The 25,545-nt window shown below is 37.9% G+C and overlaps 1 protein-coding gene and 1 pseudogene across 3 annotated transcripts in view; one reads left to right on the forward strand and one right to left on the reverse strand.

Annotated features, from left to right (window-relative positions):
* The first annotated feature begins 879 nt into the window (after positions 1-879).
* The window catches only part of IL33 (interleukin 33), a 72,661-nt gene continuing 47,995 nt past the window's right edge, over positions 880-25,545 (forward strand). The window contains exon 1 of one of the 3 annotated variants that reach the window (XM_066368132.1): positions 880-898. The gene's annotated coding sequence lies outside the window, so the exon portion shown is untranslated. Of the gene's footprint in view, positions 899-12,112; positions 12,184-19,165; positions 19,184-25,545 lie in introns of those variants that run through there. The other 2 variants (XM_066368130.1, XM_066368133.1) reach the window with 2 other exon arrangements.
* On the reverse strand, positions 13,155-13,236 carry LOC136396058 (small nucleolar RNA SNORA31; annotated as a pseudogene).

Raw genomic sequence — 25,545 nt, forward strand, 5'->3', positions numbered from 1 at the left:
GTGCGGGCTCATCTTGCCAGCTTGAGTGCAAGGTCACTGGCTTGAAGCCCAAGGTTGGTGGCTTGAGCAAGGGGTCACTGGCGCAGCTGGAGCCTCCCAGTCAAGGCATGTATGAGAAGCAATCAATGAACAACTAAAAGTGACGCAACTATGAGTTGATGTTTCTCATCTCTCTCCATTCTTATCTCTCTCTCTCTCTTTTTCTTTCTCTCTTTCTCAAGAAAAAAAAAAAAAGATTTATGCCTATATATCCTTCTAAGATTTTAATAGCTTTAGTCTTGGAATTTAGGTCCATGACCCATTTTGATTTATTTTGTTCATGGTGCAAGGTAAGGGTCCGACTTCATTCTTTTATTTTACTTTTAGATTTTTTTTTTGTATTTTTCTGAAGTTGGAAATGGGGAGGCAGTCAGACAGACTCCCGCATGCATGCTACCCGGATTGACCTGGCATGCCCACCGGGGGCAATGCTCCGCCCATCTGGGCCATTGCTCTGTTGCAACCAGAGCCATTCTAGTGCCTGAGGCAGAGGCCATAGAGCCATCCCCAGTGCCCGGGGCCAACTTTGCTCCAATGGAGCCCTGGCTGCGGGGAGGGGAAGAGAGAGATAGAGAGTAAGGAGAGGGGGAGGAGTGGAGAAGCAGATGGGCACTTCTCCTGTGTGCCCTGGCTGGGAATCGAACCCAGGACTCCTGCATGCCAGGCTGATGCTCTACCACTGAGCCAACCGGCCAGGGCTACATTTAGATTTTATTTATTGATTTTTGGAGAGAGAGGAAGAGAGGGGAGGAGCAGGAAGTATCTACTCATAGTAGTTGCTTCCTGTACGTGCCTTGACCTAGCAAGCCCAGCAACCTCACTGTTTCAGGTCAACACTTTATCCACGGCACCACCACAGGTCAGTCTCAACTTTGTTCTTTTAAATGTAGATATCCATTTTCCCAGTATACCTGTGAAAGAAACTCTTTTATTCATTGAATGGTCTTAGTAACCATGTCAAAAATTATTTGACCATATATGTATATGTGAGGAATTATGTATGAACTCTCCATTCTATTCCATAGTTCTATAGGTCTGTCTTTATGCCAGCATGGCATTATTTTAATTACTGTGCTTTGCAGTAAGTTTTGAAATTAGGAAATGTGTATCCTCCAATCTTGTTCTTTTTAAAGATTATTTTGGCTATTCTGGGTCCTTTGTAATTATACATAAATTTTAGAATCAGTTTGTCAATTTCTACAAAGAAGCTAGCTGGAATTCTGACAGGGATTGTGTTGAATCTATAGACCAATTTGGGGAGTATTGCCATCTCAACAGTATTAAGTTCTTTAATTTATAAACTTTGGATGTTTTTCTATTCATTTAGGTCTTTAATTTCTTTCAACAATATTTTGTTGTTTTCAGTATATAATTCTTATACCTTTTTTAATTACATTTATTCCTAAATATTTTATTCTTTATAACACCATTGTAAATACAATTGTTTTCTTGATTTTATTTTTTGACTTATTGCTGTGGTGTAGAAATACAATGGATTTTTATATGCTAATCTTATATAGTATATAACTTTGCTAAATTGAAGTATTAACTATAATAATTTTTCGTGGATTCTTTGAAATTTTCTACATATAAAATCAAATAGAGGTAATTCAACTTCTTTTCCAATTTGGATGTCTTTTATTTCTTTTTTCTTGCTTGTTTGGTCTGACTAGAACTTTCAGTATTGTGTTGAATGGAAGCGGTGAAAGCAATTATCCCTGTCTTGTTCCTGATCCTTAGGGGGAAAGCTTTCAGTTTTCCACCAATGAGTATGATGCTAACTGCTTTTCATAAATGGCCTTTGGCATGTTAGGAATTTCTTTCTATTCCTAGTCTGTTGAGTATTTTTATCATTAAGTGATAATGGGTTTTATCAAATGTTAAAAATATTTTTTGTGCATATGTTGAGATGATCATGTGGTTTCCCCCTTTTTTCTATGAGTTTTTTTTTTTTAATTGGTGAGAGACAGAAGAAGGAAGAGAAAGAAGAGAAAAGTGAGAAGCATCAACTCATAGTTGCTTTAATTTTAGCTGTTTGTTGATTGCTTCTACGTGTTTTGACCGGGAGGGCACCAGCCAAGCCAGTGACACTTTACTTAAGCCAGTGACCTGGGGCTCAAGCCAGCAACCTTGGGCTTCAAGCCAGCATCTTTGAGCTCTAGGCAGTGACCTTGACATCATATCAATGATCCCATGCTCAAACTAGCGACCCCGTGCTCAAGCTGGCAAGCCCGCACCCAAGCCAGCAACTTTAGTGTTTCTGAACTGGAGAACTCAGCATCCTAGGTTGACACTGTATACACAATGCCACCACCAGTCAGGCAAGTTTTATTTTCATGTGTTGAATCACTCTTGTATTCCTGATATAAATTCCACTTAGTCATAACATAGAATCTTCTTAATACATTGCTGAATTTATTTGGCTAATATTTTGTTGAAGATATTTGCATCTATATTAATAGGGGATATTGATCTAAAGTTTTCTTTTCTTGTGATGTTTTTATTTGACATTGATGGAGTACTTCTGCCTTCATAGAATGATTTAGAATGTGTTCTCACCTCTTCTATTTTTTGGAAGACTTTGAGAAAAATTGGTATCAATTCTTCAGATGATGGGTGAATTCCACTAGTGAAGCCATTTCATCCTGGATTTTTCTTTGTTGTTACAATTATGTTCAGATTTTCTATTATCTCTCAGGCAGTTTTAGTAATTTCTGTATTTATAGAAATTTTTCCATTTCATTTAGGTTATGTTTTTCATTCTATTTTTAGTTTATTAAATTCCCCCTTCCTTCTCTCCCTCTCTTTCTTCCTTTTTTCCTTTCTTCCTTCCTCCTTCTTTCATTTTTTCTCTCTTTAATTTTTGATTGAATTTATTGGGATGATATTGGTTAATAAAAATATATACATTTCAAGCATATAATTCTATAATACATCATCTGTATATTATATTCTGTGTTTGTTGATATATTACTATCCATGGTATTCTCCTGCAATCGTTTTTACTTCTATAAGGTCTATAGTAATGTATACCCCACTTTCATTTCTAGTTTAGTAATTTGAGTCTTTTCTCTCTTTTTTCTTGGCCAGTCAAGATACAGTTTATGTCAATTTTGTTGATCCTTTCAAAGAATCAATTTTTTTGCTGTGATTCTCTATATTGTTTTATTCATTTCTATTTTATTGACCATAGCTCTGATCTTTATTTCCTTTCTTCTACTAGCTTTGGTTTGATTTTGCTCTTCTTTTCCTAGTTTCTTAAGGTTTAAAGTTAAATTATTGGCTTGAGATTTTTCTTTTTGCATAGACATTTACAGCTATAATGTTTTCTCTGAGCACTACTTTTTACTGTATCTCGTCGGTTTTGGTATGTCACATTCCCACTTTTATTCATTTTAAATTATTTTCTAGTTTCACTAGTAATATCTTCTCTGACTCATTAGTTGTATAAAATGAGTTAATTTCCTTATATTTGTGAATTTGCAGTTTTCTCTCTATTACTGAATTCTAGTTTTATTTCATTATGCTTAGAGAAAAAACTTGGGTGATTTTCATCTTTTTTAATTCATTGAGACTTATCTTGTGGCTTAATATGTGTATGTCCTGAGGAATGTTCCATGTACACTTGAGAAAAAAAATGTGTAAATGTGTATTCTTCTGTTGTTGGGTAGATGCGTTCTGTAATGTCTGATAGTTTTAGTTGCTCCATAGTGTTGTTCAAGTCCTATATTTCTTTCTCAACCTTCTGTCCTGTTGTTCTACTCATTATTGAAAGTGGGGTATAGAAGTCTCCAACTACTACTGTTGAATTATCTACTTTTCAATTGTCAGTTTTTTCTTCATATATTTTTGGGCTCTGTTGTTTGGTGTGTGTATATGTTTATAACTATTAATCTTCTAGATGGATTGACCTTTTAATCAATATATAATATCCTTCGTCTTGTAATAATATTTGTCTTAAAGCTCTTTTGGTTACTATTTGCATGGAATACCTTTCATTATCCTTTTATTTTCAACTTATTTATGCTTTTTGATCTAAAGTAAGTCACTTTAGACAGCATATAGTTGAATTGTGCTTTTTATCTATTCTGCCAATCTCTTCTTTTGCATTAGAAAATTTAATATATTTACATAAATTATTCAAAGGACTTACTTCTGCCACTTTACAATTTGTTTTATACAACTCATCCTTTTTGCTCATTTCCTCAATTATTGCCTTTTTTTCTTGTGACAGAGACAGAGAGAGGGACAGATAAGGACAGACAGGAAGGGAGAGAGATGAGAAGCATTAATTCATAGTTGCTGCACCTTAGATGTTCATTGGTTCATTACTTTTTTATATGTGCCTTGACTAGGCGGCTACAGCAGAGTGAGTGACCCCTTGCTCAAGTGAGTGACCTTGGGCTCAAGCCAATGATTTTGGGCTTCAAGACAGCATGCACTCAGGCCAGATGAGCTTACGCTCAAGCCAGTGACCTAGGGATTTCAAACCTGGATCCTCTGCACCACCACCTGCTCAGGCTTCTTTCTTTTTGATTAATTTTATTTTGTGTACATGTTGATATTTTATTTTATTTTTTTCATATTTTATTTTTTTCTTAGGGGTTACCTTGGGATTACAATACATCTTTATTTTATAGTAATTAAATTGAATTAATAGGCCCTGGCTGGTTGGCTCAGTGGTAAAGCATCAGCCTGGCATGTGAATGTCCCGAGTTCAATTCCTGGTCCAGGCACACAGGAGAAGTAACCACCTGCTTCTCCACCCTTCCCCCTCTCCCTTCTCTCTATCTCTCTCTTTACCTCCCCAAACCAAGGCTTCACTGGAGCAAGTTGGCCCGGGTGCTGAGGATGGTTCCATGGCCTTGCCTTAGGTGCTAAAATGGTTCCAGTTACAATGGAGCAATGGCCCCAGATGGGCAGAGCATCACCCTCTAGTGGGCTTGCCAAGTAGATCCCGGTCAGGCACATGTGGGAGTCTCTGTCTCCACCTCACTGCTTCTCACTTAAGAAAAATTTAAAAAGAATTGAATTAATAGCAATTTATTTTCAACAGTACACAAAAACTCTTTTTTATAGTCCATCTTTCTTCTTTCTAATGTTTTTTTTGTTACAAATTTCATGTTTTTACATTTTATGCCCATCAGCATAGATGTACAGTGTGATGCAAAAGTAGGTTTACAGTCATTCATATGGGAAATAATATAATAATTAATCAATATTAATATAAGGATAAACTCTTGTTTGATGTACTCATAACTGTAAACCTACTTTTGCCCCACCCTGTATAATTATTGTTTCATGCATTTTTCTTTTAAATTATCTAGAAAAAAATGAAAAGTGTTGCAAGCTAAAAATATACAGTATCATCTTTTACATGTACCAATGTAGTTACCTTTTAATATTGTTTTTTATTTCTTCATATGGCTTCAAGTTACTGTCTAGAGTCCTTTCATTTCAAAATAAAAGACTCACTCTTGCAGGATTGATCTATCAGTGATGAACTAACTCCCTGTTTTTGTGTATCTGAGAATGTCTTAACTTCATTTTTGCTAGGTATGGAATTTTCTATTGATAGAGTTTTTCTTTCAGCACTCTTGACTTCATGGTTTTTTTTTTGTTTTTTTTTTAATTTTTTAAATTTTTTTACAGGGACAGAGAGAGAGTCAGATAGAGGGATAGACAGGGACAGACAGACAGGAACGGAGAGAGATGAGAAGCATCAATCATCAGTTTTTCGTTGCGACACCATAGTTGTTCATTGATTGATTTCTCATATGTGCCTTGACTGGGGGGGGCTACAGCAGACCAAGTGACCCCCTGCTCGAGCCAGTGACCTTGGTGAGCCAGTGACCTTGGGTCCAAGCTGGTGAGCTTTTTTGCTCAAGCCAGATGAGCCCATGCTCAAGCTGGCTATCCTGGGGTCTCGAACTTGGGTCCTTCCGCATCCCAGTCTGACACTCTATCCACTGCGCCACTGCCTGGTCAGGCGACTTCATGGTTTTTGAAGAGATATTGACTATTCCTCTTATTGAAGGTACCTGATACATAATGAGAAACTTTTTTCTTGCCGATTTTAAGATCCTCTCCATCTTTGTCTTTTGACAATTTGGCTATAATGTATCTAAGTGTGGATCTCTGAGTTTATCTTGCTTGTATTGAATGTCTTGAATGTATAAATACATATCTTTCATCAAACTTATGACATTTTTAACCATTATATTTTCAAATATTCTGTCTCTCTTCTTTCTTTCTGGGACTCCTATTATGCATACATTTGTATTCTTGATGGTCCCCCACAGAGCTCTTAATATGATCATTATTGTTTATTCTTTTCTCTTTCTGCTCAGACTGGATAATCTCAATTGACTTATCACTGATTTTTCTCACTGCTCAAATTTGCTATTAGACTTCTCTAGTGAATGAATTTTTTATTTCAATTATTTTACATTTCTACTCCAGAATTTCTACTTGTTTCCTTTTATAATTTCTCTTCATTGATATTCTCTATTTGGTGAGACATCATTGTCCTGGTTTCCTATAGCTATTTGAATATAGTTAAGACAATTATAAGTTAAAGTCTTTGTCCTGTAAGTTCTACATCATCTTTTTCTCAAAGATGGTTTTGGTCAACTTCTTTTTATCCTGTGAATAGTTCATAGTTTATTGTTTCATTGCCATGTATAATATTCAACACATGGACCAGAAATTCAATTCTTCCCATTCCTAGGGTTTGCTGCTTATATTTGTTGTGGGTTGTTGTTGTCTCTTTAGTGATTCTAAAATATTTTCCTTCAGTCTGTATTCTTGGTTGTGTGTGCCACTGAAGTCTGTCCCGTTAGCTTAGTGGTCAACTAGTGCTATATCAGTGATTTCCTTAAATAATCACAGCCAAAATTAAGAAAAAAATTACTGTTCCAATTTTTGCAGATTGGCTCTGTGTTGAGCATGCCTTCAATGCTTCATCAAGTGACTATATAATAGCCTTCACTTAGTATAGAGTTTGAAGGTCAGCCAGAAGTGAAAGTGTACAATCTTCTCAGGCCTGTTCTGAAGATGTGTCTAGTCTAGGGTAGGAGCATTGGCTTCTTTTCTTCTTTTTTTTTTTTGTATTTTTTTGAAGTTGGAAACGGGGAGGCAATCAGACAGACTCCCGCATGCGTCCAACTGGGATCCACCCGGCACACCCACCAGGGGGCGATGCTCTGCCCATCTGGGGCGCTGCTCTGCTGCAACCAGAGCCATTCTAGTGCCTGAGGCAGAGGCCACAGAGCCATCCTCAGCGCCCAGACCAACTTAGCTCCAATGGAGCCTTGGCTACGGGAGAGGAAGAGAAAGACAGAGAGGAAAGAGAGAGAGGGAGGGGTAGAGAAGCAGATGGGCGCCTCTCCTGTGTGCCCTGGCTGGGAATCAAACCCGGGACTCCTGCACGCCAGGCTGACGCTCTACCACTGAGCCAACCAGCCAGGGCTGGCTTCTTAATTTACTGGTATACATGGAAACATTTTTTTGTGTGTGTGACACAGATGGAAAGAGAAACAGAGAGATGAACAGATAGAGACAGAAAGAGAGGAAGGGAGAGAGATGAAAAGCATCAATTCTTCGTTGCAGCTCCTTAGTCGCCTTAGTTGTGCATCAATTGCTTTTTCATATGTGCCTTGACCAGGGGCTACAGCAGAGCGAGTGACCCCTTGCTCAAGCCAGCAATGTTGGGCTCAAGTCAGCAACCTTGGGCTTCAAGCCAGTGACCTCTGGGCTCAAGCCAGTGACCATGGGCTTATGTCTAGGATCCTGTGCTCAAGCTGGTGAGCCTGCACTCAAGCCAGCAACCTCGGGGTTTCAAACCTGAGTCTTCTGTGTACCAGTTCAGTGCTCTATCCACTGTACCACTGCCTGGTCAGGCTACATGGGAACTTTTTAAAGTCCTTACTTTCTCATGTATCACCTTTCTTAGCCTCTTCTTTCCTAGGACTTTTTAAAAATCTATCATCTATTCTGATTGTTCTATCCCTTACCTTAGACTGAAGTAGCCAATACTTTTGCCTATAAATGCTTTTGGCAATCACTGCCTGGGAAGTCACTCCAGACTGAGAACATTTCAAATCCAATAAAACAAAAGCAAGCTGTTACACCACAATTCTTTGAGTATACGTTTCATCTTGCTTCCTCTGGCACTAGCACCTGCATCAGGTGTCTAGGCTGCCATTGATTTGGGAGATGAAGGATGGCAAGTGGGAAATTTAAAATATCACAGCTCTTTCTCACTGCAGTGCATCAGCTTCTTTCTTTATTAAGATTTTTGTGGTTTGTTGTAAGTTTTCACTAGATTGCAGGGTTATAAAAGACTTATTTCAACATTTTTTTCCAGTTTATTAGTTGCCTTTGTGGAGAGATGGAACCCTGGAATTTCCTACTTTGGCAATATCAAATATAACCTATATATCTTTGATCTACCCTGGACGGAAGTAGTTGGTAGGTCAGATTTGGTATTTGAGAAGAAACAAGGGAAGAGAAAGAACTGTATAAAAGATATAACCCTTGACGTGACCATATCTCAGTATTCACCATTTTGGGGGGCCTAATTATTAATAATATTATTTATTTTCAAAAGTCTTATGGTTTGGATAATAAATTCTATGGTCACTTGAATTAAGCCCAAATAACTCATAGTCTTCCTGGCTGTGGAGCCATGCTTTCATTTGTTACAAGGTCTACCGGAAAGTTCTGTTCGTTTTTGGAATAAAACAAAATACAAATTTTTCTTACCGTCAATAAACTTTATTAAATAATATATTTCCACACCAATCCTATCTTCTGAATATGGTCCGAAATGGTTTGCTGAGCTGAATTAAGCCTTTCTGCAATCTCTGATGTTGTCAGAAAAGGATCTTGCTCCAACATGGTCTTAACAACATCATCATCGATCAAAGATGGTCGCCCAGAACATGGCTTATCAGAAAGGTCGAAATCACCTGTTTCGAATTTTTTGAACCATCTTCTGCATGTCCTATCAGAAACTGTACCTTCACCAAACACTTTCAATAAATTTCTACATGCTTTTGTAGCATTTCTTCCTTGTTGAAATTCGTATACAATACAGTGCCGTAAATGAACTTCATCAGTAGCCATGGGTACACTATGGCTTCACACATAAGACTAACGTGAATCAACTTTGTTTTAGTTAATTTGCTGCGTCAGTATGTATACATTAAGTGATAAAAATAGAGAGGCACACATGCGCCAAATAAACATGTGCTTATGTGTCGAAACTTGTTGTGATAGAAACGAACAGAACTTTCCGGTAGACCTTATATTTAACTCAAATAGCTAAGAACTTTCATTTCTAGTGAAATTGAGTAATTTGTAGCAATCCAATATTTTCCCTTGAGAATAAGCAGAAAGGGCAGGAAAAATACAATAAATAAATAAATAAATAAATAAATAAGCTGCTAAAACATTAAGGATGAGGAAGATTCCAAGTGAAGATTAATAAACTGACAGTTACAGCTGCTTTTTCTCCAGCATTTGCTAATTCTGTGCGTGTGCAGCAGGAATTAGGCAATCTAAATTTTATATCGGAAGAAGGTTGTTAGGAGGCAGAGAAATAAACAAAACCTTTGGTTGTCTTGTGGGGTAGGATAGACAAAGCTGGAGGTGTGAAGGGCCAAGAATTCAGTGGAGAGGATTGGAAAATTGAGCTTGACATACAAAGAGTTTTCTTCTCAAAACATTTGCCAAATTATGCAGTTGCATGAGACAGAGGCACAAAATAATAATAAAATATAATAAAATCGTAAAGCCTCTTAACAGCAGAGCTGAAGTTTGGCCAGTAATTTTTGTTTGTTTTATTTTCCAGTCTTACTCTACTGAGGAGATAGTAGTTATAGAGCATGACTGCTAGAGAAATTTTTCAAAATTTTTAAAAACTAATTAACTCAAAAAGAAAACACTAACTAACTCAAAAGAGGCAAGAAGATGAGGCAGGGGAAAAAAGCGTATAGACACAGACAACAGTGTGGAGATTGCGGGAAGGCAAGGATTGGGGGCGGGCGGGTAGACTGAGGCTAAGTGGTGACTGAGGGAGACTTCACTTGTGGTGGTAAACACATATGCAATATACAGATGACATATTGTAAAATTATGCACCTGAAACCTGTATAATTTTATTAACCAATGTCACTTCAATAAGTTTTTTTATATTTTATTTATTGATTTTAGAGAGAGAGAGGAAGGGAGAGAATGAGACAGTAATATCGATCTGTTCCTGTATGTACCCTGACCGGAAATCGAACCAGCAGCCTTTGTACATCAGAACAATGTTTTAACCAACCTAGCTATTCAGCTAGGGGCAATATAAAAATTTTTTTTAATGAGACAGAAACCAAGGGGACAAACTAGAGGGGGGGGGGAAAGCTATATAATAGAAATAAATTCAACTATATAAATAATTACAATAAATGTAAATAGACTATTCCAGTTCAAAGACAAATGATAGTCTAACTGGTTTTTAAAAAAAACACATATATCACTTGTAAGATAGATTTCTTAAATAAAGACGGATATTTTATAATAATCAAGAGTTCAGCATGCATGATAAAGCTACACTATTTCCCCCTTGTAATCTCAGTATTTGTAAGAATTCCCAGAGTAGACTATGATGGTACTCCCTTTGTTGCTACTTGTCACCTCTCCCTCCCAGTTACCTCACATAGTTCAATTCCTTATCAGGCATAGTCATCTTGGCTTCCTGCCTGCTTGCTTTCTATCTCTATCTTCACTGCTTTACCGGAATAGTGGATACAACCTTCCTTCATTCCTCATAAACTCAACACTATATATAGCTTGTAGCAGATAATCACTCACATTTGGAGATGACAGAATCCAAAGAACAGGACACACCTTTAAACTGAATAACAGACTTCAGTGGTCCTCGGTTTCTCAGTTGTTTTTTTCCAAAAGAACTCTATCACAGTAATAAGTTTCCCAATTACTGGCCAGCTACGTGTTGTTATCTCATTTTCACTTTCCCTTGGATTCCAGAACCATAAAGTTCTGTTTCTCAGTACGCCAAGAGCAAAATTAAAAGGTTCCTGTTATTTAATTATACAGAACATTATTTTCTCTGCCCCTTTGTTTCAAATTCAATCCTTTTAAATTTATGGGTTGGATGGTTGTTGGGGCTTGCTAAGTTGCGTGTATTTAACAAAGATCCCCTTCACAATATCCTTCTAAGTACAACAGCAGTCTTTTTTTTTTTTTTTTTTTTTTTTTTTTTTTTTTTTGATGTATGATCTTAAGCTGTAGAACGGCCCAAGTTTTTTTAAAAGTATCTCTTCACTTCTTTGTTATATATAACTGCTATAGTTATACAGACTGATGCCAAAAGAGAAGGAGAGAGGGCCGGGGGAGCAAAATTTCTCATGAAGTAAGATGAGCTGGGACCTACAGTTCAAGATTTGCTTTTGCAACAAAAAGCAGTATCTTCCGTGAAATTTTGGGGATAGATGGACAATGGGGAGCAAAGAGACAGGTCTAGTATGTTAAGATGCATGGAGTGTCTGAGAACTTTCATTTGCAGATAAACTACATATTGCTGATAAGCATTGGGAGTGACTACATATAAAGGAGTTTGGAAGAATAAATTGACTTCTTAGTAAAGATTGTAAATGAAGAAGCTAGTTGCCAAAAGTGAAAATATAAATGGCAAGGAGTTTCTAAATAAACAGCACGGAAGGTGAAGTTTAATTCTGAAGGGAGGTGAAATTGAAATGTGTGGCAGGGCAGAGGAAGATGAGGAAGATTGTGAGTTGGAGATAGGGTGAGGGTTGCATGTGAGATGATTCTGATGTGAGTTGAAAGTTAAAAACACACACACACACACACACACACACACCATAAAATTCATAATTGCTGGATTAATTTTAAGATGAAGATGGGAAGAAAGCTGCGAATCTCAGATGTTGACAGGTTGATCTCTCTATTGGCTTTTTACATGTAACTCAAAACCTAAAATCCCACCCACTCAGATCTCCCTTCCGCGGAGGTCTGGTTCTCTGCCAAATGTTGGGCAATAAATAGAATCGGCAAGTTCTCTGAACACAGAGCTACAGCTTTTCAGGAGAGATATCAAAACAAGATCACAAGGTAAGAATAAAACCACTATTCTGATGAATTTTTGTCAGGTTATGCAAAATAAGATCTTGGGAATCATGAACTATTTTTTATCTCTATAAAATAAATTAGGTTGATTTGCTATTATTGTTGCCAATACCAGTATAAGTTGATGATGATAAGTTGCTACTAACTTATAATTCTATTTTAATTTACTTTGGGTGATTTGGAAAAATAACTAATTACTAAAATAGATTTAAATAATCTTTATAGTAAATGTTCTCCTCCCACACCACAAAACTTCACAAAAGAATTTGATAATTCTACTTTATATTGAATACTTCTAATGCTTATCCAAGACAAACTTACAATTGTTTAGGTGCCATCCCCTCAGATCATCTGCTAAGAAATAAACAACTTGTGAAAAAAAAATAAGGAATTCTCATCCTCAGTGGGTAAATACAAAAGCTCATTAGTTTTGCTGCCTTTCTTCATTTAGACTTTCCTTTAAAGTTTGTTTCACTCTGTTTATATTTTGCTCTTAACCTCATGGCATTTTTTTTTTCTCCTTGCCCTTTTCTCTGCCTTATCTTTCCATGCATGATCTTATGTCTACAGACTATTGTAATAAAGAAAATGGCACGAAATCCAAAAGTATTGTGGCTGCACAGTTTGATTCTGGAAGGTTTTTGGAAACTTGAGAGTGGAGTGTCTAGGACTAGGACTGGGTGAATCTTCCTGACGCCCTGCTCAGCACTGTGCTTCTTCAGCTTGAAATATCCCTGTGTGCCCCCATGGTCCTGTGCTGTTCCCACCATCCCTCCCTACTGCTTCTCACATTTATCTTTCAAACACTTGATGTTTCTCTTTTAATTTCAGCCCTGAAAAGGCACAGCTCTGTGTTCAGAAAAATTTAGAATCCTTTACTTCCCAAAGTTTGGGGTGCTTGAGCTGAATCACATATCTAAGTAGTATACTTTATTATTATTATTATTTTCATCTGCAGATGTAGTCCTCTATTTAATCTGGGCTGCCACAAAGACAGACAGAAGATTTATTTTCCTTTTTAAAAAATTTTTTTTTAAATTTTATTTATTTATTTTAGAGAGGAGGGAGAGAGAGAAGGGAGGAGCAGGAAGTATCAACTCCCACATGTGCCTTGACCAGGCAAGCCCAGGGTTTTTTGTTTTTGTTTTTTTTTTATTTTAATGGGGTGACATTGATAAATCAGGGTACATATGTTCAGAGAAAACATCTCTAGGTTATTTTGACATTTGATTATGCTGCATTCCCATCACCCAAAGTCCAGTTGTCTTCCATCACCTTCTAAATGGTTTTCTTTGTGCCCCTCCCCTACCCCAACCCCTTTCCTCTCCTCTTCTCTCCCCTAACCACCACACTCTTGTCCATGTCTCTGAGTCTCATTTTTAAGTCCCACCTATGTATGGGATCATATAGTTCTTAGTTTTTTCTGATTTACTTATTTTGCTCAGTGTAATGTTATCAAGGTCCATCTATGTTGTTGTAAATGATCCGATGTCATCATTTCTTATGGCTAAGTAGTATTCCATAGTATATATGTACCAAAGCGTTTTAATCCACTCGTCCACTGATGGACACTTGGGCTGTTTCCAGATCTTTGCTATTGTGAACAATGCTGCCATAAACATGGGGGTGCATTTCTTCTTTTGAAACAGTGCTATGGTGTTCTTGGGGTATATTCCTAAAAGTGTGATAGCTGGGTCAAAAGGCAGTTAGATTTTTAATTTTTTGAGGAATCTCTATACTGTTTGCCACAGTGGCTGCACCAGTCTGCATTCCCACCAGCAGTGCAGGAGGGTTCCCTTTTCTCCACATCCTCACCAGCACTTATTCTGTATTGTTTTGTTGATGAGAGTCATTCTGGCTGGTGTGAGATGATATCTCATTGTGGTTTTAATTTGCATTTCTCTAATGATTAGTGATGTTGAGCATCTTTTCATATGCCTATTGGCCATCTGTGTGTCCTTTTTGGAGAAGTGTCTATTCATTTCTTTTTCCCATTTTTTGATTGGATTGTTTGTCTTCCTGGTATTGAGTTTTACAAGTTCTTTATCAATTTTGGTTATTAACACTTTATCAGATGTATTGTCGAATATGTTCTCCCATTGTGTAGTTTGTCTTTTTATTCTGCTCTTATTGTCTTTAGCTGTGCAAAAGCTTTTTAGTTTGATATAGTCCCATTTGTTTATCCTGTCTTTTATTTCATTTGACCTTGGAGATAAATCGGCAAATATATTGCTGCGAGAGATGTCAGAGAGCTTACTGCCTATGTTTTCTTTTAAGATGCTTATGGTTTCATGGCTTACATTTAAGTCTTTTATCCATTTTGAGTTTATTTTTGTGAATGGTGTAAGTTGGTGGTCTACTTTCATTTTTTTGCTGGTAGCTGTCCAAATTTCCCAACACCATTTGTTGAAGAGGCTGTCTTTACTCCATTGTATGCTCTTACCTCCTTTGTCAAATATCAGTTGTCCATAGAGCTGTGGGTTTATTTCTGGGTTCTCCGTTCTGTTCCATTGATCTATATGCCTGTTCTCATGCCAGTACCAGGCTGTTTTGAGTACAATGCCCTTGTAGTATAACTTGATATCCGGAAGTGTGATACCTCCCACTTTATTCTTTCTTTTCAAGATTGCTGAAGCTATTTGTGTTCTCTTTTGGTTCCATATAAATTTTTGGAATATGTGTTCTATATCTTTGAAGTATGTCATTGGTATTTTAATTAGTATTGTATTGAATTTATAAATTGCTTTGGGTAATATAGACATTTTAATGATGTTTATTCTTTCTAACCATGAGCATGGTATATGCTTCCACTTGTTTGTATCTTCCCTGATTTCTTTTATCAGTGTTTTATAATTTTCTGAGTACAAATCTTTAATCTTCCTGGTTAAATTTATTCCTAGGTACTTTCTTTTTTTGGTTGCAGTGGTGAAGGGGTTTGCTTCCTTAATTTCTCTTTCTGACAGTTTCATTGTTAGTGTATAAAAATGCCTCTGATTTCTGAGTATTAATTTTAAATCCTGCCACTTTGCTGAATTCATTTATCAGGTCCAGTAGTTTTTTGACTAAGACTTTAGGGTTTTCTATATACAATATCATATCATCTGCAAATAAAGATAGTTTTACTTCTTCTTTTCCAATTTGGATGCCTTTTATTTCTTTTTCTTGTATGATTGCTGTGGCTAGGACTTCCAGAACTATGTTGAATAAGAGTTGTGAAAGGGGATACCCCTGCCTTGTTCCTGATCTTAAGGGGATTGCTTTTAATTTTTGCCCATTGAGTATGATGTTGGCTGTGGGTTTGTCATAGATAGCCTTTATCATGTTGAGGCATGTTTCCTGTATTCCCGCTTTGCTGAGAGTTTTGATCATGAATGGGTGCTGGATTTTATTAAATGTTTTTTTGCATCTATTAGAATTATCATGTGGTTTTTCTCCTTCCTTTTGTTTATGTGATAAGTCACATTGATTGATTTGCAAATATTGTACCAGCCTTGCCTCCCAAGAATAAATCCCACTTGATCACGGTGTATGATATTTTTTATATATATTGCTGGATCCGGTTTGCTAATATTTTGTTGAGGATTTTAGCATCTAAATTCATCAGGAACATTGGCCTATAATTTTCTTTCTTTGTGTTGTTTTTGCCTGGTTTTGGATTCAGAATTATGCTTGCCTCATAAAATGAGCTTAGAAGTCTTCCTTCCTCTTGAATTTTTTGAAATAGCTTGAGAAGGATAGGAGTTAGTTCTTCTTAGAATATTTGGTAGAATTCACTTGTGAAGCCATCTGGCCCAGGACTTTTCTTTTTTGGGAGTTTTTTGATAACTGTTTCGATCTCATTTATTGTAATCGGTCTGTTTTGGTTTTCTGATTCTACAAGATTAATTTTTGGAAGATTATATGTTTCAAGGAATTTGTCCATTTCATCTAGGTTGTCTAGTTTTTTGGCATACAGTTCTTCATAGTATTTTCTTACAATATTTTGTATTTCTGTTGTGTCAGTTGTTATTTCTCCACTCTCATTTCTAATTTTATTTATTTGAGTCCTCTCTTTTTTTCTTGGTGAGTCTGGTTAAAGGTTCATTAATCTTGTTTACCTTTTCAAAGAACCAGCTCCTGGTTTCATTGATCCTCTGTATTGTTTCTTTAGCCTCTATGTCATTTATTTCCACTCTGATCTTTATTATTTCCTTCCTTCTACTACCTCTGAAGCCCAGGGTTTTGAACCAGTGATCTCAGAATTCAAGGTTGACACTTTATCCACTGTACCACCACAGGTCAGGGGATTGTTTTTCTTTTGCATCCTAGTTCAAACATCAGATTGTTTAAGATCTATCAGTGGATGCAATGGGTAGTACACTTTAAATAGTTAAGAACTCTGCACAGGCCTCACTCTCTGCAGCACAAAATTTTATATTTTGTTCATTCTGTTTTGAAAGAGTCCTGGATTTTCTACTAATCCTTGACTAGTAGCCAAATAATTCATTTTCTGCTAAAACAAGCAATGCATGACCTAGATATTTTTCTCTTTCCAATTATTAACTCACAATATCTACAACCAGAATGTATTGATACCTCTTTCTTATTCCCATTTATACACAGGGAAGAATTCTGAGGAGATCTTTCACTTAGGGGTTGAAATAGGATTAAAGTAAGGGAAGAAACTGAGAAACGGGAGCTACCACTCCTGGCCAGGGTCTGTAGCAAGTTAAAGAAACAGAGATTGCAACTAACTTCAGGGAATATACCTAAGTGGAATGTAGCAAGCAACAATGAGGAAAGAAAAAAAATAAACATCAGGGAATTTTTATGCCCGTAAATCTGATAGCATAAGGTCTTTTTTGAAGATATGAGTGCAACTATATCAAAACCAACCTATCTTTCATTCAACAAGTTGAAATTTTGGCAAACACAGTGGAAAATGATGTTAGTCAGTATTCTCCTTCTGTATATCAGTTTGCAGCAGGGACATTTATAAACAGTCAGACCAGAAATAATGACTTTGAGCACCAGAAAGAAACCTTAATTCAGTCAACAACTAAAAGGATGCTTGGTTCAAGGACTTTAGAAAATTGTGGTACAACCTATACCTGCTTTTGAGTTTCCCTCTGGATTCTCTGTGCTCACATCTGCATGCAAAGGGAATCTTTAAAGGAACACAGCCTTAAAGAACAGGCAGCATTCATTGGTGGGGCTGGGTGGTAATGGGGAGTAAGGAGGTTGGGGTACTTCCTCTCTGTAGCAGACTCCTGGCACAGGCTCACATACTAGCTTTGTTGTTTGGTTGATCATACTATATGGTTATATGCTGTGAAGGTTTTTGTTTTATTTTTGCTTTAAACTTGAAGAGCGCAGTATAGCATAACAGTAAAAAAACACAGATTTTAAAGTTCTGTAGGCCTCAAATCCATCATCGTTTATTGACTAGTTGGGTGATTTTGGATCTTAACTTTCCTGAGCCTGAAGTTTTCTCTTTGATACAATATGTAAAACAAACAAAACAACAACAAACCACCCTACCCTAGATGGGTGTTGTGATGATTATGAAGATAAAACAAGTCAGAAACAGTCAATAAAGGCAATTATTATTAATCACTGAACGTGTACTAAATGTAAGATATGTTTCCCACATTGTTCCATTTAATTCTTAATACCACTTCTGTGAGCTAAATATAAAATATGGTCTTCTCCACTTATAAAATTAAACAAGTGAAATGTAAAAAATTGCACTAACCCAAGATGATATAATCAGTGAAATTTAGACCAGAGATTAAAACCCAAATTCAAGTTCCATGAAGGAAAAAGAATGAAGAAAAATGAATTCCAATTGACTTTATTTAGTGCATCCTCTAGTCCTCAATTCGAAGTTTCCATCATTCTCAAACATAAAAATATTAATGAGATGACATTAAAACCTAACACTTTCTTTATTTTTTGTATTTTTCCGAAGCTGGAAACGGGGAGAGACAGTCAGACAGACTCCCGCATGCGCCCCACCGAGATCCACCCGGCACTCCCACCAGGGGGCGACGCTCTGCCCACCAGGGGGCGACGCTCTGCCCACCAGGGGGCGATGCTCTGCCCCTCCGGGGCGTCGCTCTGTTGCGACCAGAGCCACTCTAGCACCTGGGGCAGAGGCCAAGGAGCCATCCCCAGCGCCCGGGCCATCTTTGCTCCAATGGAGCCTCGGCTGTGGGAGGGGAAGAGAGAGACAGAGAGGAAGGAGAGGGGGAGGGGTGGAGAAGCAGATGGGCGCTTCTCCTGTGTGCCCTGGCCTGGAATCGAACCCGGGACCCCTGCATGCCAGGCCGATGCTCTACCACTGAGCCAACCGGCCAGGGCCAAAACCTAACACTTTCTTTAGGGCTACATTCATTGCCATTGGAGGGAAAAGGTACTCTGCTAGTCACCATTCCTTTCATATTGTCAGATCCAAGAGGAGTACACCCAAAAAATTGGCTGGATGCTTCACTTTTAACCAGCCACTAGACTACACTGAATGCCCCTTCACTGTGAACACCTTATACATTGGATGGTCAGCACAATTTCCCCTAGCAAGACTAGTGCATCTGAGACCTTTTGCAATTTTAAGAATGTTTTACTCATTACTTCTCTTGGATTTCCTAGCAAAGATTCAATATTTTCTCAATGAGTTTGACAGAACTTCATAGTTTTGCATGTCTGCTGTGTGCACATCTAAACCACTCTAACTTCTTAGCCTGCTGGCTGTATCAATGGCAGTTGTTTAAGAAATGCTATTTAAACATTTCTATTTTCTTTATAAATAGGAAGTTATATGCCTTTTCCCACATACATAAAGATACCAACACCTGTAGAGAATTGTATAAGAATTTGAGTCAAGCTGACAACAATGCTGGGAAGCAAGATCTCAAATCCTCCAAAGAATGAGTTTTGCAATTTCTTTTATACCTTTGGAATTAAGGAGGGAACATAAGGAAGATTACATGAAGGTACGAAAAAGCAGGTGAGGATTGAATTACAGCATAGTTAACAAGATTATTTGCTCTCCCATGAGAGAGGGTTATTAGTTCTGGCATTTCAAAGGTGTGTTAACCTAGATGCACAATAACAATGGACAGGGATGGCTTAAAACCTTTCATGAAAGAAGTTATAGGCCTGGGGTGAGACTACCATGACCTTCCCAGTTAGGAATTTATGATCAGATCAGCCTGTGAAGTCACTTTTGGTTAGATTTGTTAAAGCCCACCCTTTTTCCACACCCCTGTGATCTTTCATTTGGCGCTTATTACACCCAAACATGAATTTTCCTCTAATCTGAATTTATTAGTTCCAAAGTATTTCTTCCTGAGATTTTACTTTTATCCATTGTCTTTTATACATATGTATTAGTTGTCCACATTCTTTAGCAACCCTGTTTAAACAATATTTTATCAGTAGTCAGCATGATTGCTTCATATCGATAAATTAATAATTACTGTTTTAAGTTTCCTTGAGTAATATTTTTCTAATCTTTTTTTTTTTTTTTTTAAGTTTTAGCCACAGACATAGGTGCCAACATTCATTCTAATATAATTTGGTGGTTATCTTCGGCTCCCTTTTCTGAAAAAAATGTACTATGACTTGTATAAGGTCCATATTACCTGAGTCTATATGTAGCATTATTTTTTCAAGGAGTGTGCATATTTTTCTCCACTGACTTATTCAAGAGCTGTATAGTTGTGAAACTATAATTATAATTGTCACTATGTGGCAGTTGTTTAATAGATTAAAGTGGATGGCATTAACTCAAAACTGTTTTACTAAGAAATTTTGGAGTGTTCCATACTTAGAACATGATATGTAACGCTTACATCTTGCTGTCCAATTATTATTACCATTTATTATGTCAGGTGGAAGAATTTCTCCTCAGTACTGTGAGGTCCATGAGATCAGACTCAACATTTAGAAGCATTAAAGTCATTTGTATAGCGATGTGCCAGTGTGTGTGTGTGTGTGTGTGTGTGTGTGTGTGTGTGTGGCAGGGAGATAGTGTTTATAAATCCTTGTATCTCTTAATTCATTAAATTAGAAGTCCATAAAAATTAAAAGTCCATTTTTTAGGAGCATCCATTTTTTTGTTGTTGTTATTTGTGGCAAATGCCTCTAAAAGAGCATCTGGGTTTAGACACATTGGCTCTCTATAATATTGAGAGAGAACCATGCAGTGCTCAGTATAACCTCTAAAGTTGTGGTTCATTGTTAGTTCCAGATAATGTTTTTTTGTTTTGTGTGTGTGTGTGTGTGTGTGTGTGTGTGTGTGTGTATGTCAGAGAGAGAGAGAGAGAGAGAGAGAGAGAGAGAGAGAGAGACAGAAGGATGAGAAGCATCAAATCTTTGTTGCAGCTCCTTAGCTGTTTATTGATTGCTTTCTCATATGTGCCTTGACCTGGGGGCTAGAGCAGAGCAAGTGACCCCTTGCTCAAGCCAGTGACCTTGGACTCAAGCCAGAGACCTTGGGCTTCAAGCCAGTGACCTTTGGGCTCAAGCCAGTGACCATGGGGTCATGTCTACAACCCCATGCTCAAGCCAGTGACCCCATGCTCAAACTGGTGAGCCCACGCTCAAGCCAGCAACCTTGGGGTTTTGAACCTGGGTCCTCTACATTCCAATCTGATGCTCTATCCACTGTGCCACCACCTGGTTAGGCTCAAATAAGTTTTATAACTACAGTGTGTCCGTAAAGTCATGGTGCACTTTTGACCGGTCACAGGAAAGCAACAGAAGACAATAGAAATATGAAATCTGCACCAAATAAAAGGAAAACTCTCCCAGTTTCATACCTATTCGGTGCAATTCGATGTGGGCTCATGCACAGATTTTTTAGGGCTCCTTAGGTAGCTATCCCGTATAGCCTCTACAGACTCGTCACTGACTGATGGCCTACCAGAACAGGGTTTCTCCACCAAACTGCCAGTTTCCTTCAACTGCTTATCCCACCGAGTAATGTTATTCCTATGTGGTAGCGCTTCATTATAAACGCGCCGATATTCACGTTGCACTTTGGTCATGGATTCAAATTTAGCAAGCCACCGAACACACTGAACTTTCCTCTGTACTGTCCACATCTTGACTGGCATGGCCGTGGGCTGCTCTGCTGTACACACGGTGTTAGGTCATCATCTGCACGTGCGCACATGCTGCCACATCATCCTACAGAAACTGGGAGGGTTTTCCTTTTATTTGGTGCAGATTTCACATTTCTATTTTCTTTTGTTGCTTTCCTGTGACTGGTCAAAAGTGCACCATGACTTTATGGACATACTGTATTATATGCAAGGCCTCTCTTGGCAAAGGAAGAGACACCAGTTACATTCTTTTGCTTTGCATTGTTGGGTATGCTCAGAAAGAGGTCATATGTGTTCAGAGAAGGAAAAATGATTAAGTCTTATCTTGGAGAAAAATAAGACATTGAAGAATGTGTTTAGCACAGTTTTTTAATTTTAGTAGTTTTTACCTCAAACCCAGCTATCAGGTTACCAAGACTGAGCCTTCTTAAAATCCCATGTATAAATGATGAAATCAGCAACTAGAGCAGGGGTCTCAAACTCAACTCAGCATGTGGGCCACAGAGCAAGATCACAGCCGTTCGGCAGGCCGCACTAGGTCTACAAAAGGCAACTGTTACGCAACACTTTTCTCACTGCAGTTGAAAACAAAAAAAAATCAGTATAACAAGCACAATCGTACATGCAGTTTACTCAGTGTCACAAAATGACCAGAAACTGTAGTTCGCATCACAACTGCTGTTAACTAAGCTAATATCTAGCTAGGATGCTAGAGAAATGAAAAATACAAGTAGGCCCCTAGGCTTACTTAATTTTATCCAAAATATTTTGAACTTCGTGGATTAGTCTGCGGGCTGCACAAAATTGTTTGGCGGGCCGCATGCGGCCCGCGGGCCGCGAGTTTGAGACCCCTGAACTAGAGGAACAAACCACTGGAGCAGCCCATGAAATAGGCAAGGTGAGAGACAAAGGCTTGGCATACCATGGTGGACAAGTTTTCAGACCTCTGAGCTATATTTTCTCTTCACTCACAGGGAATCTTCAGTGTAGACTTTTATGGGAATGAAATATCCAGGGTGTGGATTGTGGCTTAGTTTCATAGGTTAATGGTCAGGAATTCTTATATCTGTGAGTGGAAAATTTCCATTCTTTTAATTTTTAAATATCTTCTAAAAATTAAATATATATTTTAAATTAAATATTATCTAATGCACGATGCAGTGTATTCCCTGGTGGTGATCATATTTTTGGCCGTGAAAAAAAAAATCTTATGGTCTATCCAGGGGTAATATTCAAAATGTTTAATAGCTGGTATGGCATGAGCATAGATAAATGAGAAACAAACCAGCCACCTGAGGCATGTGTCAACTTCCTATCTGACCATTTTCCAGTCAGCTCAATTCATTCTTTTTCTTAATTAAAAACATTTTTAATTACAGTTGGTGTACAATATTATGTTAGTTTCAGGTGTACAACCCAGTAATTAGACATGGTATACCTTAAAAAGTGATGACCCTGATAAATTGAGTACCCATTTGACACCATACATAGTTATAACAATATTATTGACTATATTCCTATGCTGTACTTTACATAGCATGATTATTAACCTATGATTATTCTGTAACTACCAATTTGTACTTTTTAATTCCTTCACCATTTTCATCTATCTCCTCAATTCCTCTTCTATCTGGCAATAGTCAAAATGTTATCTATATCTTTAAGTCTTTTTCTGTTCTGTTTGTCCTTCCATTCAGCTACCTTATGTTTTTTTTAAAAATTTTTTCTTTATTTATTCACTTTAGAAAGGAGGGAGAGAGAGAGAGAAAGGCAGAGACAGACAGAGAGAGAGAGAAAGAGAGAAAAAGGCAGGGAGGAGCAGGAAGCATCAACTCCCATATGTGCCTTGACCAGGCAAGCCAGAGGTTTTGAACCAGCGACCTCAGCATTCCAGGTCAACACTTTATGCTCTGCACCACCACAGTTCAGGTCATCTTATGTCTTTTGATTGGATTGGAGCATTTAATCTATTTTAAGTTAAAGTAAATATTGATGGATATGTATTTATTATCACTTTATTATTCATATTTTTTATCTTTTTTTCTTCTTAAGGATGACTCTAATATTTCTTGTAATACTAGTTTGGTAGTACATAATGAACTCCTTTAGCTTTTTCTTGTCTAGAAAGCCGTTTATCTGTTCTTTGATTATAAATGATAGCTTTGCTGGGTAGAGTAATCTTGGTTGTAGGTGCTTGCTTTTCATCACTTTGAATATTTTTCTCCTATCCTTTTTGGCCTGCAAAGTTTCTGTTGAGAAATCAGCTGACAGTCTTATTGGAGCTCCTTTGTAGGTAACCAACTGCTATTCTCTTGCTGCTTTTAAGATTCTCTCTTTATCATTAAACTTTTGCATTTTCATTATGATGTGTCTTGGTGTGGGCCTCTTTGATGTTATCTTGTTTCGGACCCTCTGTGCTTCTTAGGTTTGTATGTCTATTTCCTTTGCCAGATTAGAGAAGTTTTCTATGATTATGTCTTCAAATAGGTTTTCAATTCCTTATTTTCTCTCTTCTCCTTCTGGTACCCCTATAATACAAAGTTGGTATATTTGATGTTGTCCCAAAGGCCCCTTACACTACCCTCATTATTTGGATTCTTTCTTTTTTTCTTTTATGATTTAGTGTTTTCTGCTACCTTACCATCTAAATCCCTGATTTAGTCCTCTACTTCATCTAAACTACTGTATTTTTCATTTCAGTTACTCTTCATTTCTGACTGATTCATTTTTATGTTTTCTATCTCCATTTTTATGTTTCTTCTTTGTTGAAGTTCTCACTGAGTGCATCTACTCTTTCCATAAGTTCATTAAGCATACTGATAACTAGCATTTTGAATTTTGCATCTGGTAAGTTGTTTATTTCTATCTTATTTAGTTTTTTTGGAGGGGGGAGTTTTGTGCTGTTCTTTCATTTGGGACATGTTTCTTTGTCTCTTCATGTGGGCTGCCTCCTTGTGTTTGCTTCTCTGTACTAGGTAGAGCTGCTATATCTCTCAGTCTTGGTAGAGTGGCCTTATGTAGTAGGTATCCCATAGGGCACAGTGGTGCAGCTTCCCCAGTCACCTGAAGTGGGCACTCCAGGTGCAATTCCCTTCTCCCACCCCCTGTATGTGAGCTGTGTGCACCCCCCTGTTGTAGATGATTGAGCCTTGATTGCTGTTGGCAAATCAATGGGAGGGAATGAATCCCACTCTCCAAACTGTTCAGCCGTGAGGACTGCCTATGACTACAGCAGAGGAGCTGCTATGTAAGGACCAACTCCATGGAGCAGGACTCACTTCAGCATGGCTCTGAGTATGTCACTCTTAGAGGTGGTTGGGGGTGCTCCGGTGTGTTCTGAAGCAGTCTACCTGGTATTCTGGCTCTGGGTCCTCCAAGGAAGTGGAAGACAATATCAGACATCACCTATGCCCTGCCCAGGGACACCTAACATGAGCTACAAAGTGATCTGCAGATGAGTGCGACCTGTGCTTGACTTGAAGGGTCCTGGAAGAGGCCAAGCTGAGAACCAGGGCTGGTTGCTGCCACTAGTTCCAGGTCTGGTACCACTTAGTAAGAGGTACAGGGCATGCTGAAGCCAGATAGTACTTGTTTGGGGTTGTAAACCTTTGAGAGATCTTTAGGAATGTGAAGCATGAGCCAAGACATGCCATTTGTATGAAAAAGCCACTGAAAACAAATTGGGTGATCCCATTTTGGTGATAGTGGTGGTGGGGATCTCAGGGAATCACTAGGTTAGGTGAACAGTACTAGCTATGCTGATGGAGACTCAGATATGGCACTCAACGGCAGGAATAGGGCTCAGAAAAGGAACAATGGCTTCTGTTAGCACTTCTGTCTGGAATAAAGCTACTCCTCCAGTACTCATCCCAAAGCCAAATAATTCAGTTCTTCCCTGTATGTCCCTGGCACCTGTTGAGCTGCTGCCCCACCACTAATGCTCAGAGCAAGTGAGTCCAAGTAAATCTGCACATTGCTCCTTTAAGAGAAATGCCTGGGACTCCAGAAGCCCTCTGTCTCACTCAGCCACAATCTCTGCTAGTTTTCACAGCCAGAAGTTATAGAGATTTCTCCTCTTGGCACTGAAATCTTAGGCAGAGGTCTTTCCTCAGGGGTGATCTTTGCAGCTGAGTTATCCTTCCCGTTGCATGTCTTTGCCCCTCCTACCAGTCTTGGTGTAGTTTCTTCTGTATATCTTTAGAGAACTTCTGTTCAACTTGCTTTCAGGTGGTTCTGAATGTTGGTTGTTTAATTGTAATTT

The sequence above is a fragment of the Saccopteryx leptura genome, chromosome 2 (genome assembly GCF_036850995.1).
Source record: "Saccopteryx leptura isolate mSacLep1 chromosome 2, mSacLep1_pri_phased_curated, whole genome shotgun sequence".
In the NCBI taxonomy this organism is placed as follows: Eukaryota; Metazoa; Chordata; class Mammalia; order Chiroptera; family Emballonuridae; genus Saccopteryx; species Saccopteryx leptura.